This window comes from Ctenocephalides felis, unplaced genomic scaffold (assembly GCF_003426905.1).
Source record: "Ctenocephalides felis isolate EL2017-DRISC unplaced genomic scaffold, ASM342690v1 CF-g0.4_SCAFFOLD_03571, whole genome shotgun sequence".
Taxonomy (NCBI): Eukaryota; Metazoa; Arthropoda; class Insecta; order Siphonaptera; family Pulicidae; genus Ctenocephalides; species Ctenocephalides felis.
In genome coordinates, this window is record NW_020539725.1 from 70,992,394 (window position 1) to 71,010,610 (window position 18,217).

The 18,217-nt window shown below is 29.9% G+C and overlaps 1 protein-coding gene across 1 annotated transcript in view; it reads left to right on the top strand.

Moving 5' to 3' along the window:
* LOC113384706 (kinesin-like protein CG14535) overlaps positions 1-18,217 on the top strand; it is a 402,038-nt gene that overhangs the window by 28,408 nt on the left and 355,413 nt on the right. The window lies entirely within an intron of this gene.

Genomic DNA, 18,217 nt, shown 5'->3' on the forward strand with positions numbered 1-18,217 from the left:
TAAAATAAATTTCACAGGATTATCCTCTATTTAAACTCTGCTATTTTTCTAACAATCCATAAAACAGTTTGCAGCGATCGGCCAACCAACCAACGCATGACAAAAGAACAAAAGAATAAAACCGTAATCCCTTAATCGAATAGAAAAATTTATTACCGTGCAAAAACTGATGTCATACTGTTTTATCGGTCGTTTTTGCAACAAGACAAAAAATATCGTTTTTCTGCAGTTTTTTCCGCGATTATTTGGAATTTGCTCGAGGCTTTCCCGGTCATGACTTATGACTGCGCCACTATGGCGATGATCCGCTTGAAATGATAATAGGATCGTGGATTGTGAAAAATTTTGTTGTATTGAGGAAATAGAAAGAACTATAGAGCATAGATTCTAATATTTGTCGAGATCTAGTTCGTTTGTGTATTTGCAAAGTTCAGTGTATGTGGTCTTAGAAGTATTATCACATTTATGATTACTGCACTATTCACATATTATCCATTTTAATTGAGTTTTGTATACAAATATTTGAATTTTGCAGGCATAAGTAATCTTCCCAAATAAATGAAATTCACACTTCCATTTAATTTTAATTTCTCTCAGTGCAAAGTATCCAACTTTAATTACCGTACGTATGTAAAATCGTATCAAATAAAACTTTTAGATATACCAGATTACCTTACGTACACTCTGTGAGTTTTAAACTAACATAAATGAAAAGCAGAACTATCTCTTTGGCAAAGTTTCGAAACTTAAACCGTGTAATCGTAGTAATCCGAGAAAAGTTGCTGTAAACATTGAACTTTCCTTGATTGCACCGAAACTTGAGATTAGGACAAGTATCAATAAAACAAGAGTGTTTTACAGTTTTAACGATCATTGTGAAACTGATTTGGTTGATACTTGGAGATTTAGGTAGAGAAACTATTTTTGGGTAGTATTAGTAGACGGATTTTAAGATTGATTTGATTTGCTTCGATGGTTCCTATTTTGAATCAATGTACCAAAGAATGGACCAAGATTTTTTTTTCAATGCATATATAATTAAATTTATGATTTTATAAATAAATTTTATTGTGAAATTTATTTTGAGTACAAAATGCTTTCAACATTTATCGTTCTATTATTGAATTAGATTCGACTTATTCGAATAATGTTAAATGAAAATCCGTAATCCCCATCGATTGCTCATTAATATGCTTGTTAATTATAATTTGCATTTAGAGATACATCTATCATAATTATCCAAATTAATTTAAAAAATGCACTCGATTATATTATCAGTTTTTATAATTAGTAAGTTCACTGTAATTAAAAATGTATTGATACTTGAAGCATTAATTTTATATTTTTTTATATTCATCAATATTCAATATGAATAATTTCTGCTGCACTTTTGAAAACGGATAATGGAATAAAATTACATAGAATCATTTCATATCGTCAGTGTACCGGTATAAAATAAATCATAGGAAATCATAGATTTGATATTTAATAGATGATATATGCTTTTCCTATTGAGATTACTTTATTACGAATTAGTGAGAAAATACTGGCACTATCAGCCAATTACATAAATATTTTATAAATTATTTATTATAGTAAAATATTAACTAATAAAATTTTCTTTTGTTACAGGTAACTACATCACAACATCCAAAAAGTTGTATTTACTCTAATAGGACTAAAAGTAAGACCTTGCACCGTAAGTCTATAATATTATTTTTAATAGAGCTTATTGTTTATCGATATATCCATTTGATTTACTAAACTTAATGTTATAAATATTTAAAACTTCTAGAAAAAAATATTAACTTATTTAGTAAAAATTATTAATTTATTTAGTAATTTAAATACATTTAATTTACTCGGAATTTCTTTGTGCTCGAGATTTAGAATTACATTTTCTGCTATATACAAAGTGGAACTTGTGGATTTAGCAATAAAATATATACAGTTAATTAATACATCAATGAGAAAATATTACAATGTTTTATAAAAATGAAATCTATAATTCCTACAATCCATGTATATTGATAAGATGCTGCTAATGAGATTATTATTAATGGGAAGTGTTATTGCTGAAGATTATGTTGTTTTGTACGATTATTGAAGAAATATAGGTAGATCATGAGTTGATATACCAGCCAGATAATTAGCAGAGCAAAACGAAGCAAAATTAATAAATCATTATTTGATACGAGAATTTCATACCATAATTCTTGTGATAAAAGATACAATTAGTAATACACCTACGAGAAATATTAATATAGATTTGTAGAGATAATTTTATAGATCGTCAGTAAACTACACATGACTGAATCAACTTCAGTAATTTTTAAATTAGTAATATATTTAATAATCTTTTTGACTATTGAAATTATTTTATATACAAAAACACACTGACGACAATTTATTTTCACTTGTATTTTTTCTTTGTCACCGCCTGTCTTACTCCAACATCCTTCTCTGACTCAAAGACTAGGGGTACTGGATAAGTAGGTCAACGGAAGACCAGTGGTCAGGGCGCTAATAAATATGCTAGTAATTACTATCAATTTTAAATTAGATTTTTGTTGATGATCCAATCGTTGCACCATTTTTCATGTATTGTTATTTTTCTTCGTCGATGGTCACCAATGTGGATATGTATTAATTGAATGAAAGATAAAAGATTCTTTCTAACTGCCAGGAAAATATATTACAAAATCTCGTCGCTTACAAAATAAATATAATTGTCTTGACCTAATGTTATATTTTTTAAAAAAAATAATTTTTGTTACGGAAATTACCAGCAATTTGCCTTAAAGCACGGTGCCATACACCACTAGCTGTACTATTTTCTTGGCCTGCTATTTTGAATAATGGTTGCCAATAATTCATTCCATATCTACATACCTAAGTATATAAAATAAATAATCATTAGACATATGTATCTCTTATCTTAATTCTTGTACCATTACAAGAATGGTCGATCAATCGAGTCCGCGCAACAATAATGTTACTACACCTACGAATAATATTGATATAGAGATAGTGAGCGTTATAGAGCAGCATCAGATAGAGTGAATGCTGGGACATAACAGGCTGGTATATTGATCTGGTCCGTGTTCTGCTTTTTTTCTCCCATGTCGGGGGCGCTAATTGAATCAAACCTACAGCCCACGGTCCCGCATGCCAGGGAAAACGACATAGAAATACACGTCGAACTTCTATTCTGCCCGGATGGATGGATAGAACCGTTCGACCACAAGCTGGCAGGACTTTTATCTAAGTTGGAAATGGTTAATTTATTAGATTTTTGAAGATAAATGTTGTTATTGCTTAACATATTAATTTATACTAATAAATGTTAAATTTGTGAAATTCAAAATTTGACTTGTCACGTCACATAAACGACTTTTGGCACAAACTTTGACCATTATATTTTTTCCAACGTTGATGAATTTTTAAAATTAAACGACTTGTTCTCGAAGGAGAAGTTTATGTTTTTATAAAAAAATCCGATTAGCTAATTTCAGCAAAAAGTGAAAAATTATTCGTTCACGTTTTAGCCCGCAATTCTGAATCGATTTTGAAAACTCAAAAAACCGTTTGAACCATTGGTTGGGCATGATACTGATTAGTTTTAGGTAAAAATCTACCGTCCGTTTTCTCGAAATTAACTGTTGAAATAATTAGTTTTGCCGATTTTTACGAAACTTTTTTTGGCAATAAATATCATGGTCTTATAAAACATACTAAAATGTTAAAGCCTTACGACAAATATTTTAATGTTAAAAGTTCATCAAAGTTTGAGAAAATATCGTCAAAATTTGTCTCAAAAGTTGTTTTTGTGATGTGATGAGTCAAACATTGTCAATTCATTAAAAATTAAAATAACTAGTTGGAAGTGGCATTTAGCTTTCCCAAAATGTGTAAGAATTGACTTAATCAAACGAATTCGAAATTTAGATATTTAGATAAAATTTTTAACGGTTTATTCAAAAAATAAAATTATCGCTTTTAATTAAATCTAAACATTGCGATTTCGAATAGAATTTTCTCAAATACATTTTAATTGACTGAAAATATATTAATTATATTGCACAGACACGTGCTTGTATCCCTTAAAATTATAGCTTATTGTTTTAAATTTTAATGAATCACATCACAAGAGCTACCTCTGCCACTAATTTTCACCATCATATTTTCTCAAACTTCAATTTTTTTCAAACGACATATCGTAGGGCAGTAATATTTTAGTATGTTCTATAAGACCATGACAAAAAATGTTTTATAAAAATCGGCAAAATTTTTTTTAACATTAATTACAAGAAAAACAATTGGCCGATCTTTACCAAAAACTAATCAGTATAAGCTCCAACAAATATCTTACGAACAGTTATTGGATTGTTGGACATGAAAAAGAAATTTCACCATTCTGCTGATTATATCGAGTTACTTTCAAATTCTTAAAATCAATGTAGCCGTTTATTGAGAAAACATCGATGAAAGCCAAAAATTGACTCTCACGTACATATACAGAAGCACATACAACTTCATCCAAATTTTGTCTCATTTGATTCAAAATGATCTGAAACGTCGAAAAAACATAAAATTGGCAAATTGGTTTTTCTGGCAAAAACAAATTTCTCTTTCTTCACATTTTTTTTGAAGTTGAAAATCTGTAAATTCTGAAAATACTCTATTATAAAACGAACAGTATTCTGAAACTATCTTCACATTTTTCTTCCCAGGTACTGTACTATTTCCACCTCATCCCGAAGTTTCGAATTTCGTGGTCACGACCATTAGTGGTCGAACGGTAGGAGGGAATGTGCTGTTTATTTAATTTACAAGTATTTGCTTAATTTTTTTGCGAACCATGTCAGCACTCAGAATTTACGCCTATATTCACAAGAAAAGGGCGATTGGCGATATCAAGTTGGGGAAAAATGGAAAATCAGTGCAATTTTTATTTGCGATAAGCTTCTAATGGTAAATTAATAGCCATAAATGAAAAGATAAATTGACGTGGTGGGTTTTTAGTAATATTGAATGGTGTAGGAACTTTTGGATGAGACAAGTGATTATTGAGAACATTATGAATTTTATTTTGAAATTTTCAATCAATATTCATATTCACGTTAATTAGACAATATTAGTCACAATTACATTTTTTAGACAATTTAAAAATATATCATAATATTTTACTCTTATATTTAATTATTTAATAACTAAGCGATGTTTGAGTTTTTACATCTCAATTATAGTGAACTTTTCGTTTCAATCGAATCCTCATTAGTACTAAATTGCACGTTACGTAATTTTCTACTTCATCTGCCTCGATTGCATCAAAGGGTGAGCAAATTGTGATTGGGAATAAAATACTTTAATTATTCAAAATAATTGAGTAAATAGTATAAAAGATAGTGAACATTTTACGTGCGCAATTATTTGCTTAATTCTTTAGTAATTTGAATCGATGTAATTGCTATTCAAGATAAGAAAAAAATATTTATGAGCGTAAAAAGTCGTTAATTGTCCTTAATAATTTATCGCTGATATCAGATTTAATTAATACATAATTTCATAATGTTAATTTTGATATTGTTACATTACGATATACTCTTAGAAATATGGATTTCACTCTATTTTTTGTAACTCTATATGACTGTCAATACTGTAATTATATTTCAAATAATGTTATTTATAAATTGGATTCACATAGTAATTTTTTTTTCAAAATTACTGACTATCAATAAGTTATTCCTGTTAACTTAAATTTACAACGAATATAGTTTACGCCTTAATAAAAAGTAATAGGTTTGTTATGTTTACTACATTTCTGACGCAAAGTGGTAACAACGTATATTCATTAATAATTCTCGTACCCATTTCAACGTTTATTACAAGAGACACAAGTAATTTGTATTATTTTACGAGCGCTTCAAAATAAACACAAATAAAAATGGGAGAATTTTCACATTCCCAACGAGTTAGGGCGGGAACACATGGGAAAAAGACATAGATCATTATAAAAAAAAAATTAACAATACTCAAAAAATGCTCAAAATTTTACCAAAGCTTTAGAGTTTTAAAACTAACAGCTTATAATTTTTGAACTACATGGAATATTTTTTTTGCATTGGCTTGACGTTGAGTTCTGGGGCACCCTGTATTTTTTAAAATATCTACTAATCCAATTCTTTATATAAACAGTTTTCTTAAAACGTTCAAAAATGCACTTAATTCAATAAAATGACTTAGTTTGTATAAAACTGGATAACCTGATACCATGCAGTAGTATATATATAATACCTGAAAAATAGTTGTAATTTTACTAAAGCTCTAGGATTCTGAACCAAAAAGCTTATAATTCTCAATCTACATAGAATAATTTTTTTCTCGTTTAGGCTTAGTTGATTTTTGGGACACCCTGTAATTTTGTTTTAAAATATCTGTTTATCTAATATATAGAGAACGTGCAAAAATACGCACAAATAAAATGATTTATATTGTATAATATTGGATAACCTGATATCATGTAGTGATATTTACTTGAAAATGTAGATTAAAAATTTGATTCTAATTGGAAATAGCTTACCTGTAATTTTTTTAAATATCTGTTAATCTAATTTTGTGAATAGAAAACGTGCAAAAATACACTTAAAATTATAAAAAATGACTTATATTATTTAAAACTGGATAACCTGATATCATGCAGTAGTGATATCAATTTTTAGTTGAAAATGTAGATTAAAAATATGCTTCCAATTGAAAATAGCTTATTTTTGTACACCCTGTATTTTTTTAAATGATTGGTTAATTTAATTTTTTATATAGAAAACGTGCAAAAATACACTTCATTGCATAAAATGACTTATATTGTATAAAACTGATAGTCTGATATCATGCAGTAGTGATATCAATTCTTACTGTCAAATGTAATTTAAAAATTTGCTTCCCATCGGAAAATTGAAAAAAGCTTATTTCGGACACTGCGGTGCGAAATGACGATGGGAAATCTTTCACTTAATTCTCCCCTCAATCAAGTTTTCAGAGACCGTCCTTAGCTATTACTACCCATTTTTTATTTATTATTGTATAAAAATCATTATTTTAAAATACACCTTAATAACATACTATTAACTTATTAATTATAATTAAATCACTACATTTTTGAAGTATTTAAGTACTGTATCATTTGTTATTCTTAAGTACGTATGATTTCTTCCAACTATTAATTCAGTGAGCCTAAAATCGTGGCTAATTTTCGATACATTCGGAAGATTTAAATGATGCGCTCAATGATCATAACTTCGAGTATTTTGACAAATTTTGAATTAGAATAAACCTTTAATATTTTTAGTTAAAACTTTTAATCAACTTACGATTAACGACCTCCATCTAATACTATAAGTGGATACATGAAACGTTAGCGATATGTTTTGACATTTCTAACCTCTTAGTGTATTTTTCGTGTACTCCAAGCTTAATATCCATATCACACCGGTCTATATCCAGAATACCTGTACATGGCAGCAGCATCCAGCCAGCAGCAGACTACCACGGTTTTCTTTTTCCTTTGCCATATCACAATTTTGCTTCTTTCCTCGTCGTCGTCGTCGGTCGCTTCTTTTTCTTTTTCCTCCTGTGTAGTCCTAATGTCCCACGGGAGCCCGCCGAGAGCCGAGAGCTGCCTCCGTCGCGCTTTTGACTGATGGAAAGAGCATCCGATGTGTCGTGATACGTCAAAGATATACTGGCACACACTCCCGACGCCTGTCTGGTCATTAGTCTTCAGTTTTCACAGAATATCATATGAAATAACATAAACAAACGGAATGATAAAAAATAAAAAGGAAATGTATTATGTAATCCCTGGTGGAAATTGTTGCTGGTGTAGAAGAAGAGGATTATATGGGAAAATTTCATATCTAGCAGTATACTTTCGATTGTACAATATTTGTATTATTTATTACAAATTACTTAATTGGTTAATGGGCTGTAAATCACAAGTCACAATAGAAAATAAACTCCTAATATACAAGACAATTATTAAACCAATATGGTCCTACGGCCTACAACTATGGGGTGCGGCCAGTAAATCGAACATAACTATTATACATAGGTTCCAAAATAAAATTTTGAAAGAAATCGTGAACGCTCCAAAATATGTTCCCAATTGATTGATACATCAAGATCTCAGAATTCGAACTATAGAAGAAGAAATTAGTCTTTACTGCACCTGATACAAAGCTCGCCTAAGTCGTCATCCAAACGTATTAGCGTCAGATCTGCTCAAGCCTTTACCACCAAAGCGTCTCAAAAAAAGAATCTGCAATGATTTACTACAAAATATAACATAACATCTATGAAGGCGCTATCGCAGGATAGCGATCCTTCTCACGCAGTCAAATAATATATAACTGTAACAAATGTAGCTGAATGTACTTTGTATAGCTTGCCATGAAAGATAAATAAAAAAAAATTATTACAAATTCATTTATCTGGTGCGAATGACATTACTGCCACCTAGCTTTCTGTGATCTGAGATTTTGGTGTACTGAATAAGTAGGCCGGTGGAAGACCGGTGGTCAAACCAGAGTCCGATGGTAAAGGACAGTATATGTGTGAAGGCGTGGATTATACCTTGCTGATGCCTTTGCCGTTATCACTTTATAGACAATTAACTACTGCATTTTTAAACTCTTGTGTGCACTTTAATTATTAGAAGAATAAAAAAAAACTACAATAGACATAAAACTATAAAATATTTATTAAATGATTCAGTAACTTGTACGAGCTAAATTTCTTACGATGTTCTTAGTCTCGCAACTTACTGAATACTAACAATTATAAATTTGAAAATATAATGAAAATTTTTTAACGCTGCTTGAAAGGGATGGCAGCTTACAATAAACACAGACTAATACATATAAAATTTGGGATTTTTCTATAATTCGTAATATTGCGAAAGTTTGCATTAGACCTGGTACATTTTCTTGGAAGAGTACATGCTTTTATAGTAAAGATAAATTGATAATGAAAATATAAAAAGGCACGTATGTATCGTGTATTTACAAGCTATGGAAATATATATGGAAAAAAATATATGATTTGCGCGTGCATCCTGTGCTCACTGAAACTAAATAATGATTATAATATACGTAACGAATTCTTAACAAAATGTGTTAGCCCGCATTGATTCTAGGACTAGGTGTACTGGATAAGTAGGCCAACGGAATTCCAGTGGTCGGAGCTAATAAGTTTGCTAGTAATTACGCCCAGATTCATAAATGCAATGACCCATCTATTTGAAATTTAATTGTCGTTCATGATTCAACCGTTGCAAATTGCTATAGGTTGTCACCAATGTGGTAATGTGTTAATTTATAAAAAATTTCTTTACAAAAATATCTATATGTCATTACTGAATATTTTGTTATCATCCAATGTCAAAGCTGATTTGATCGCTACAACTATGTTATAAGATAGCAAAAACAGGGACTGATTCTGCCGCATAACAGAAAAATGTTATGGCAAGGCCATATGGCGCTCTGAATCGTACTGTCAAATGTCATGTATTTGCTGTGCATTCAGGCGATTTACGCATGAACTGCAACGTCACTTGTATGTTAAGAATCTGGGTCAGAAACATCTTGTTATCTAAGATCGTTTTTTTTACATTTTTGCGAATTCTAGGTTAGGTTTTCTATCTAGCAACCACATGGTTTTCGTCAATATTTAGAATTGCATGAAATGCACGAATTTGCATAAAAAGTTTTTCATAACACAGCCTTGCTATAACTAATAATAATCTAAATATGTCTTTGTTTTAGTGTTACATTTTAGTAAAAATTGCTGTGTTAAATTGTTTTAGTGTTCATCATTTATTCTTCCGGCATATAATACAGAAAAGAAGTAAAATAAAAAACCCTTTTTTATAATTCCACTTTTGATGTGGTTATCTCTCGCATTTAATATTTGAAGTATTTTATCCAATGTTAAATCAAATAGCAGCTTCAAAGTTGAATCGCCGACTGTTCGCAGTTTTTATGTACATTGAAAACGATGATTTTAATTTTATAATGAAATGATGATTCGGAAAAAGTTATATGGTAGTTCAAGTGTATTAAACAAATTAGCAGTTTTATTCCAATTAGCCAGATAATTGAATTATTTTCGCAGTATGATTGAATGGTATTTTTATAGCTCGTTCAACAAAATTAGCAAAACCGTATTCGATAAATATTTTCACATTTTACATATCATACAATTATTATTCTTGCAATATATTTATCGTCAAAATTATTCCATTCTATTTTAATTATTTGATTTAAATTCAATGCAAAAATCGAGAATTACAATTGTTGCATCTTACCTATCACATTTCAAAGGTTTCTGAGCATTTTAGCATATCTAAGAGAAACTGTATGTGTATGTGTGTATATTTGTGTGTTTATGTATGTCTGGATATAGTTTTTCGTCTTCGATTTCGTAAGGATCAACCGATTTGAATGAATAAAAAAAAACAAGCAATTGCTGGGGAAACGTCCTGATTAGTTTTTAGCAAAGGTAGTTCCAGCCGTTCCGATAACACGGTACAAATAGTGCAAAAAAGGCAGTTTAATCCTGACTCATTTCCTTATTCTTTATCACTTTCTTTTCCATCATTAATTAACGATACCGCAATTTTAATCACATTAAACTTCCACCGTACATCCATTACTCGTGTGTACTTACTAAATTCTTAACAATTAACGACGTCTATCTCACTAACAGACGGTTGCAAAAAAGAAGCCTTAAACCCCGAAGCGATCGCTAATCTATACATTATCACCCGATCCGTGGTGGCATGGGTGCTCGGTTGCCTTTCCATGGGCGTCGTGTAAATACGACGATGGGGATTCAAGAACCATCACCCTCCCCCCTTGAAGATATATCACCAAATCGGCGCTGCGTCGCGCCATTCCAATGGCACTAAAAACGTACAAGCCGATGGTTAAGGGCAGGGGCGGATAGAGACAAATTGAGAAAACAACTAGTTGGTATTGGTATTTTGTCTAGAGGCAAGTTACATGAACTTGCCGATATGTGCAAATAATCGACTTAATCAATAAAAAAATAAATGAATTTATGAGTTATTGAAAGTATTCCGAGTGGATTTATTACACACAATTGGAAACGAACGAACATGTTAACTCGGAGTATTTTCTAAAAGCAAATTTTGAAAAATCAATAATTTTCATAATTGAATCAGTTTCCCTAGGACTTTAATGGTTTAGTATGTTTATTAAGACCAATCGTTATACCAAGTAAATTGTCTAATTTCAATTTTAACAAACCGTAATATTTCGGTAAGTTCTATAAGACCATGATATATATCGCAAAAATAGTTCCATAAAAATCGGCGTCTTTTTTTGTCAACAGTTAATTACAAGAAAACGGATCAGTAGATTTTCACCTAAAACTAATCAGTATCTTTCCCAACTAATATGTTTCGAACAGTTTTTGATTTTTTAAAATCGATTCTGTAGTATGAGCTTAAATGTGGACGAAAAGTTTAACACTTTTTCGCAAATTACAAAGAAACGACTCGGCAAATCGTTGCCCAAAACTGACAAACGATAATTCTAATCGAGATACATCAAATGGCTTTTAAATTTCTGAAATCGGTTCAGGCGTTTTTGAGAGAACGTCGATTTACGGCAAAAAATCTGTTCACAAACACACGCACATACTTTTTCCAAATTTGGTCTCATTCGATTCAGAATGGCTTGAAACGTCGAGAAAACATAAAATTAGCGAATCGGATTTTTTTATGAAAACAAACTTCTCCTTCGGGTAGTTACAAATGGATTTTTGTCTAAATAATTATTATATTTCCTAGTTTGAAATAACATACTAAAATATTATAGGCCTACGGTAATCAGTTAAATTAGAAAAATTCATCAATATTTCGAAATTCGCCTCGCGTTTGAGCGATTTTAATTGGAATCTATATTTCCATATTTTGTTTCTACGCAATTAATGTATCACAAGGGTTTTGAAAAAAAAAATCAAAATTTTCAAAATATTTCGAAGTATAAAAATTTTATATTTTCTCAAAAGGTCAATTTTTTTTAAAAAATTTAAAAATTTCAAAAACTATTGTTTTCAAAGTTCTGAAAAAAATTGATTTTTTTTTGAATCTTTATTTTTTTGTGCGGGAAGTTTCAGCAATTTATCTTAAGGCACGACGCCATTCACCAGCAGTTAGAACTATATTTGCTGAATTCATTCTCCAGTTGGCAAAAAGTTAAACAAAATCACATTTTAATAATATTAAAATTAATAACAATATATACTTTAACATTTGCTTCATAAATTTTAATACAATTTAAGTTTTGATTTTTAACCGTACAGCAAATTCAGCAAATACTGCCCTTCCCGCTAGCTAGGCAGTGACGTGTAGGATTAACGCTGCAGGCCCCAGTCGGGCCCTCATCCCCGGTTGAGCTAATTTATGTCGCGATTAAATCTGTCGCAAATCCGAGTGGCTCATTCGTTCGGGATGAGACGATTCGGATACTGTGGTCTGAGGGACCAAAATGAGACGCAACCGTACATACGCAGGGTACTACGATGTCAACCCTTAGAGTGTAGGGGAGATAAAGAAAATAAATCACTTATAACTTATAAATTTTGACCTCAGAATTCAATATACACATGTTAACAATTTTTGATAAATATATACCAACTTTTTAAAGCAAGCGTGAACTAAACCATAACATTCGTAAACATCAGTTATTGTAATAACCCCCCTGTATCAAAAACATACTTTTTATGAAATTGCTGACGTACATATGCTTCTTGATCAGCTGCATGGCAATCTATATAAATCTGTTATATGCAATCTGCAATAAATACCTACTACTGAGCAATCTGTCTTGCCTACAAAAATATGTTTGTTTTTTAATTATCTTGAAGATATATAGCAACTATGAATGATCAAAATACCAACTTACGTTTCTTAAACAGCACGACATTTTTAGATGTTTGGTTTGTTTTTTATTATAATTTTCACAAGGGACGAATTATTTCTATTTATTTATTTTATTTATTTTGTAAATATATAGCCTACAGATTTTTTCCAAAAAGAATATATATATATATATATATATATATATATATATATATATATATATACAATTATTATATAATATAGATAAATTACAATATATAGTAAAATTAATAATGCACTTAACACAAAATTACATAATACAGAATGTAACAATATGATCTACTTACATAGAATAAGATAAATAATGAAAGATAAAAAGAAATAAAAATGTTAACTTGAGCAGATGAAGATTATTTGACTAGATGAAGTGTTGTGAAAATCATTATTATTATTAATCAAGTTAAAGTTAGAGAACATAAGTAGAATAGGCGAATTTAAGACAGAATTATATTTAGGAGTAGGATAATTGAAAAATAATTGTGAACGCGTAGATAGCCTAGGGACATTGAAGGATAGTTGGTTAAAAATATGAGGACAGTCTGTAACATCATTGCAAAATTGAGTAAGAACATACTAGTACAGATAAGTCGACGTATGGCAAGAGAAAATATTATGATAACTGCATCTTTGCCATATGCATTTATAACATACAGTGTTTTATGTAAATCGAACAGCAATTAGACATTGTCACAGTTTTTTTTTTTTTTTTTTTTTATTATATTTTATTGCGTTGCCATCAAAAGGCTATGTTACGGGCTCTGTTACGGCAGAATAGGCCCCTAAATCTGAATTTCGACATAACCTCAAACATTGGTTGACATTGGGCGTTTCGTAAACCACATTAAAAATAAAATTGAATATAAAATCAAAGATACCACGTGAGAAGACGATGTCAACCAATCATATATTTTTTTTAAAATTACCACATCGACTAATGACGAATTAGTATTTGTGGCGTAACGAATTTCCGTTGCATTTTCGCTGAGTTTTACCACCCAGTCGCGCTTAAAGTTATAATTTTCATTTTATTAATAAATTTATAAATTAACTAGAGAGAAAATATTTTTTTTCAAAAAACCTTAAAATTTTCTCGAAAACTTTGTAAAAAATAAGATTTTTGGAAAATTATGAAATATTTGAAGAAAATTGTCTTTTTTATAAACTTTATTTTTTTTATATTTCGAAATATTTAATTTATACTTTGAATTTTTCTGAAAATTTTGAAATATTGTTTTTCACTTTTATCATTCGGTCTTTGAAACTGCTAGGAAAAAATCAAATAAAGCTTCATTTTGTCATTACAAATAAAATGTTTTTTTAAGTTATTCATTTTGGATGCTCCGTTCTCTTTAAAAGTGATTTACCAATTTTGGCTTTTTTTGTCCCATATCTCCAAAACGGTTTCACCCGCCTTTGCTAAAAACTAATCATCACGTCTCCATATCAATACGAACAGAATGTTTTTCGGAAATCGGATGACCCGTGTTCCTGAAATCGTCGATGAAAATTTGTATCCGCATACACACATACACACACTCATTTACATCATTTTTTTCTAAGGTATGCCAAAATGTTCAGAAACCTCTGAAACGTAAAGATATATGAAAATTTTCATTTTCGATTTTTTTACGATTACTACAACTTGCCCTACGGAAAGTTAATAATATCGATCCTTGAAATTATCGTCCCATCACATTATGTACACAAGAATCTCTCCAAATGCATTACCTCTTCAGCTGTCCCCGGTCTCCTCTATATTCAAAAACTCCCATGAATCCTAAAGGGGGGTGGTGGTTGGTTGGTTTTAGGAGACAGATAAGCGAAATGCATTACCGATACGAACGATACATTTATACAAGAGCGGTATCAGCATCAGCAATGTGCTTACGCGTTCGCCGCAGAAGTGCACCCGATGTGTGATATCGGTTACATTGTTTGCATCTAGTTGACAATTTCACTAGCAGCAATCGAGGAGAAACTTAAAATAAAAACTATTGTCGAGGATGTAATTGTATAATTGGATAGAATTACTATGCATGCAAAACAGTTCTTTATTATTATCAGAAGCTGTGATTCAGAACTACCACTCTGTAGTAGGGAATGCAATACCGATGGAAAATTTTAATACCAGTATTTCGGTAATTTTTTATTTTAAAACCAGAATACCGGTAAATTACCGGTATTTTTATTATCTTAAATAAACGTAAACAAAATTGAAAGTTACTAGTACAAATATAAAAAAAAAATGTATATACAACTACAACTATATTCAACTAAATAATAAAAACAATAAAATAAAACAATAAGTTTATTTTTTTAAATAATAATTTAACAAAATTATATCCAATTTAATTAATTCATTATCACTATCGAGTATATTGAGTACTTTTCACCAAAAACAAACTCTTGAGTAAGAAAGACAAAATCTCATAAAAGATCATATTACATTTTTTATAATAAACTGTATTGTCTGTATCCGATGTGTTAAATTAGCATAATCTCCAATATTTTTAAAAAATAATTTTCTACACTAATTTAAGATCGGCTACTTTGTCAAGATGAATAATAAGTTACTATGATTTTTGAGTATTGTTATTTAAAACAATGTGATGCTTCTATAGTATTTTCAAACTTCGAAACGTTTTTGAAAAATAGTATTTTATAATTACAATAAGAAGCAAAAATATTTAGTAATATTTAGTATTATAATTATAGTATTCAGTATAATTATTATGTATAAAGTTAGAAAAAAAATAAAGATTACGCAGAGGTAATCTGTATGATATAAAATATTTTGACGCAAATATCACTTAAATAACCGTTACATTTTTACATAAGATGAAACAAACATCATTATCTATCAGTCCAATTCTATTTATTGTAACACGATATGAAGCCCTTAGTAAAGCAATAAATATTCAGTTTAATGACGAGTTGAGATAATATTTGACATTTGTTTATCCTATAGAATCACTTGAAGATATAGCTGTTTATGCGATTATGGAATTTAAAGATAAATTTGTTCCGAGAAATTTAAACTTTAGTGTATTATGTATCTAATAGCGCTTATGTAAAAATACTGAAAATACCGGTATTTTTGGGGTAAATACTTGTAAAATTACCACCGAAAAATCTGGCGGTTTACCGGTAATTCGGTATACCGGTATTGCATTCCGTACTGTGTAGTTATTTCAAACTTCTACAATATATTTCACAATATTTTATTACTACCGATTCATAGAAAAACTTTCAATTGATTTCCAATTAATAAATAAAAACTCGATCCACCATCAAATGTGTACACAATACGGCGGAGCGAATATTAATGAAATCATTGCTCTATGCACATGCCTGCAAAAGTTGATAAATTTATAAAAAAAGCTTCGGGCTGTATATTAGTTTAGCTAAAGTTTAGTGAGCGTTAAATAAGTTATGATGGTAGGAACGGCCACGTTCGAGTAAATTAAGTTGATTTTACGGGAAAGTTTCAGAGTCCGAGAATGAGGGGCGCTTATAAATAACTATGTCGTGCGGTTGGAAAGACTTTGGTAAAGTGACCGCTGGGGGAAGAAATAGAATATTATAAAATTATATATATAATTTATTTTTAACTTTCCATAAGGCATAGTAATCTGTCAAAAATTGAAAATGATTTTTTAACTTTCCGAAGGAGAAGTTTATTTTTTCATCAAAAAATCCGATTTGTCATTTTTTTTTCGGGTGATAGATACCATAGTCTTATAGATTATACTAAAATATTACGGTCCTACGACAAATCGTTTATTTTAAAAAATCCGTCAAAGTTTGCAAAAATTAGTATCGTTTTTTTGGCATTTGTCAAAATTAGACCTTTCATCGACGTTTGCTCAAAAACGCCTGAACCGATTTCAGAAATTTAAAAGCCATTTGATGTATCTCAATGAGGATTATCATTTTTCAGTTTTGTGTCGATTTGACGATTCGAGCCGTTTCTTTGCAATTTGGAAAAAAGTGTAAAACTTTTCGTCCACATTTAAGCTCATACTACCGAATCGATTTTAAAACATCAAAAACTGTTCGAAAGATATAAGTTGGGAATGATACTGATTAGTTTTAGGTGAAAATCTACCGAGCCGCTTTCTGTAATTAACTGTAATTCACAAAAAAATTTAAGCCGATTTTTATGGAACTGTTTTTTGCGATATATATCATGGTCTTATAGAACTTACTGAAATATTACGATGTTAAAACAAGTAGTTTAATTTTAAAAATTCATCAAAGTTTGAGAAAATTAGTAGCTTTTGGCAAAGGTCTAGCTATTTTGGAAATACTAAGCAAAGAGTGCAGAAAATAGAAATTAAATGTTTGAATAAACAAATCATACGATTTGAATGATTCAGAAAACATTTATCGTGTGAAATAATGAGAAGTGATGATTAGTTTTTGGCAAAGACAGGCCTAGCCGTTTTGGAGATACGGAGCTAAATGTGCCAAAAAATGTAATTTCTGAGAAAACGAAGTACCTTATGTGAATGATTCAAAAAACATTCTGCTTGTGTTGACAGTTTGAAGAAACGATTAAATTTCTGGGAAAGCAAAAAGAAATACTTCCAAATTCCATTTTTTTTTTAATTTTCGATTTTTTTTGAATATCTAAAGCTTATTTATATAATTTACATGAACAATTTGAACTTTGCAATTCACTAATTATAATTATCAGAAGTATGAGATAAGATCCTTCATTGTGACATTGTTTTATTAAGTTTAATTTACTTTTTTCATAAACATATATAAACGTCATCGTCCAATTTATAAACTCTATCGTTTATCTATAAAATACGAATAATGAAAGTCACAGTATTCATAATAATCTATATGAAAACATTTAATAGTTCTCGAATATTTGATTACGGTACGAGAAGTTTTAGCAGTTTGTGCTAGGGCACGACGCCATGCACCACTAGTTGCTAATTATTAATAAATTAATTTTAAAAAAAGTTCATTTTTATTTATCAAAAATCTCCTCTAGCCATCCGTCTATGTTCCGTGTGTCTAGGTACCTAGCTCATGGTGTCACGTTATAAATAAAATATTAGTTTTCTACCCCAGTACAACAGTTTAGCGAATGAATGACTCCAGACCTCATTCATCATATGTGTTATAATATAACAACTCGATTTTTATACAATGTTCCAAAATAAAAACTGCGCTATATGCATTATTCAATAGATCAGGATCTGTGAAGCTACGTTG